The sequence below is a fragment of the Miniopterus natalensis genome, chromosome 9 (assembly GCF_054644295.1).
Source record: "Miniopterus natalensis isolate mMinNat1 chromosome 9, mMinNat1.hap1, whole genome shotgun sequence".
In the NCBI taxonomy this organism is placed as follows: Eukaryota; Metazoa; Chordata; class Mammalia; order Chiroptera; family Miniopteridae; genus Miniopterus; species Miniopterus natalensis.
This window is the reverse complement of record NC_142089.1, coordinates 64,731,739-64,734,332: the sequence shown is the minus strand read 5'-3', so window position 1 is coordinate 64,734,332 and position 2,594 is coordinate 64,731,739. Positions and strand designations below refer to the sequence as shown.

Sequence of the window (2,594 nt, the reverse complement as noted above, 5' to 3'; positions counted from 1 at the left end):
CAGCTCAATGTACGGGAGGCTCTTGAAAAGGAGTCTCTTGCAATGTTACAGATGAGCTATAGCGTAGCAGATGTTGGTGCTCCATCTATATCCCCTCAGTACTCAGCATTCTGATGGCTCATTACTGCAAACACCTGCCACTTTCTGCCTGAGGACTTCTCTGTCCCCAGCAGTGTGCTTGGCCCATATACAGGTCAGGGAGTTAATACCCGGGTGAACAGCACTCAGTTAGTGAGAGACAGAGCTCCGTGGCTCCATCCCCGTTTCCTCATTGGTCCACAGAGCATCCTGGATCACCACTCTCCACCAGAACTTTCTGAGGGAAGCCTCCCCAGTACACCGCCTTTCCTCACAGCCTAGCCTGAGGGTCTGTTTCTTGGAAGGACCCAACCTAAGACATGCAGGATTATAGGCTAGATTCTAAGATAAGTGAATCATTGCATAAACCAATTAGCAGTAATTGTTTATATCCATCAGATTTAACAATCAGTTTTGAATGATACCCTTTGAAGGTAATTTTGCCTTATTTTTCTAAATTTTGATCAATGCCTGAATAAAAATATACTTTCCTAATGAATTTGAAGATGACACAGCATTGGCGTAGAGGGAGATATAATAAGCATATTAGTTGACACTCAGAATCAGGATCCAGGCAATTTTTTTTTCTTTTTTTGACTAGGCTAAGTGGCTCTAGTAGAGAAAGCCAGGATTCCAGAGGACTTAAGAATTGGCATTGGGGCCTTTCCTCTTGTCAAAGCTGGGCTCAACATTGACAAAATGCCTGTTGTACTGCATACGCTCTTCACCCGACCAGTCTTAATACTTTTTCTCCTGTTTGGCAACTTTGGGAGTGTTACCTCTTACTTTTACAGCATGGGCCAGGGAACCATGGACCTTATGTCCAAGCTTGTGGCCTGCTACTTCTAGAGTGGTCAGAACCTCCACCCCACACTGGCCCAGGGCAGCAGCATCCTCCAGGGCCATGCCTGCCAGAAGCATGAATTGATCTTCGGGAGCGATGCCCTCCAGCAAGGCATGAGCCTTGATCTGGGGAAATATCTCCTGGCCCATCACCTTGGGGGTGTGTAGCTCCTGGGCATGGACAAAGAGCTACATGTGTGGATATGCTATTGAAATGTGGCCTCTGTCTACCCAGTGTCTAATCCAATGCCTTGCAGAGAGTAGGAGCTCAATAAATGTTTGGAGGATGAATGAAAAATTACTGACACTGCATGTTCATCTCATGTAACTACCATTGAGAGAGGACACACACTCTTTTCATTTCCCTGTGTCAATCCATATTTTTTGTACCTCACATGTGAAACCATTCTTTGGACAGTGAAGTGAAATGCAGAACCAATGTTCTGCCCCGTGCAGTATCTCCCATAGAGTTGTGATTCTGGTCGATGTCTCTTAGTAAATACAGCTTCCGTTTTTCCTAATCTCTTTCATATAAACTCTCCTTGAGTTGCTTATCTACAGCACTAACAAATGTTTGTGGTAATGTTTGCTTCAGTCCTGGCCATTATATTTTCCCTTTACCTTCTGTTTGGGCTATACTATGATTCAATATATTTAAATTTTAATGTATCGATCGAATTTATGGCATATGGGAATAAATCGACTGACTTCTGTTATTACCCTCCTCAAGATATTCCCCTTTCCACAAACATTTTTTTAACAGCATATTTCAGGATGTGAACCAGTTTAAATTGGACCGTAAAAACTATATAGTGCATTTCTTTGCTTATGTATTTTGGAGCGCTTCTTTTACCTAGTCCAATGACACAAATGGTTGTTTTAATTTACCTTTTACAGAGATGACTGCCTTAAATACATAGGCTCTTACTTACTGTGGCGTTGTGAGGAGGCTGGATCCTGCCTTGTGTCCTTCAGGTCCTGGCTTGATGGTCTTTCTTCTCAAATGCTCCTCTCTGCTCCCCAGCTTCAGCTTAGCCGCGCTGCTGGTGGTCCCCTCAGCTGCTGGTGGTAGTGGGTTTGCATCCCACTACCCTGTAAAGTCTGTGTTCTCGTCTGCGCATCTCACTAGAAAGCAAAAGCTTCATCCTCAATGCTTCATACTGCTCCAGCACATTATAAGCACTCATGGATTATGTGATGGGTATTTGTTCTGAATAATACATTTTTTCAATCTTCAGAAATCAGTTGCATTTATTTTTTATTACATTTTTTGGAGTTACATTGTTTAATGAAATTATATAGGTTTCAGGTGTACAATTCTGTAATACATCATCTGTGCATTGCATTGTGTGTTCACTGCCCAAAGTCAAATCTCCTTCCAGAAGAATACTTTTTCAAAAGGTGCTTTTGGTTTTAGGAAGGGGCCCTTATTTTGTTTCTCATTTTGTTTCCTATCTCAGCACAGTTGACCCTAAAGTCATAGCCGGTAGGATACCTCAATTATCATGCAAAGTTTACACACGCTTTCGTACTTCTTTCAGTTCTTCAGGGGCTGATCCACTTACAATATTACAAAGGCAGACTCTTGGAAAGCCTAGGCTCGGAAGATGCTCTTGTTCTGGAGTTGTTTTGTGTGTTTGTTTTTTGTCAGAAGTGTAACCTTGCAGGAGTCA

At 42.6% G+C, this 2,594-nt stretch overlaps 1 pseudogene; it reads right to left on the bottom strand.

Annotated features, from left to right (window-relative positions):
• Positions 1-720: 720 nt before the first annotated feature.
• LOC107531407 (ubiquitin-like FUBI-ribosomal protein eS30 fusion protein pseudogene) lies at positions 721-1,116 on the bottom strand (annotated as a pseudogene).
• Between the last annotated feature and the right edge of the window lie 1,478 nt (positions 1,117-2,594).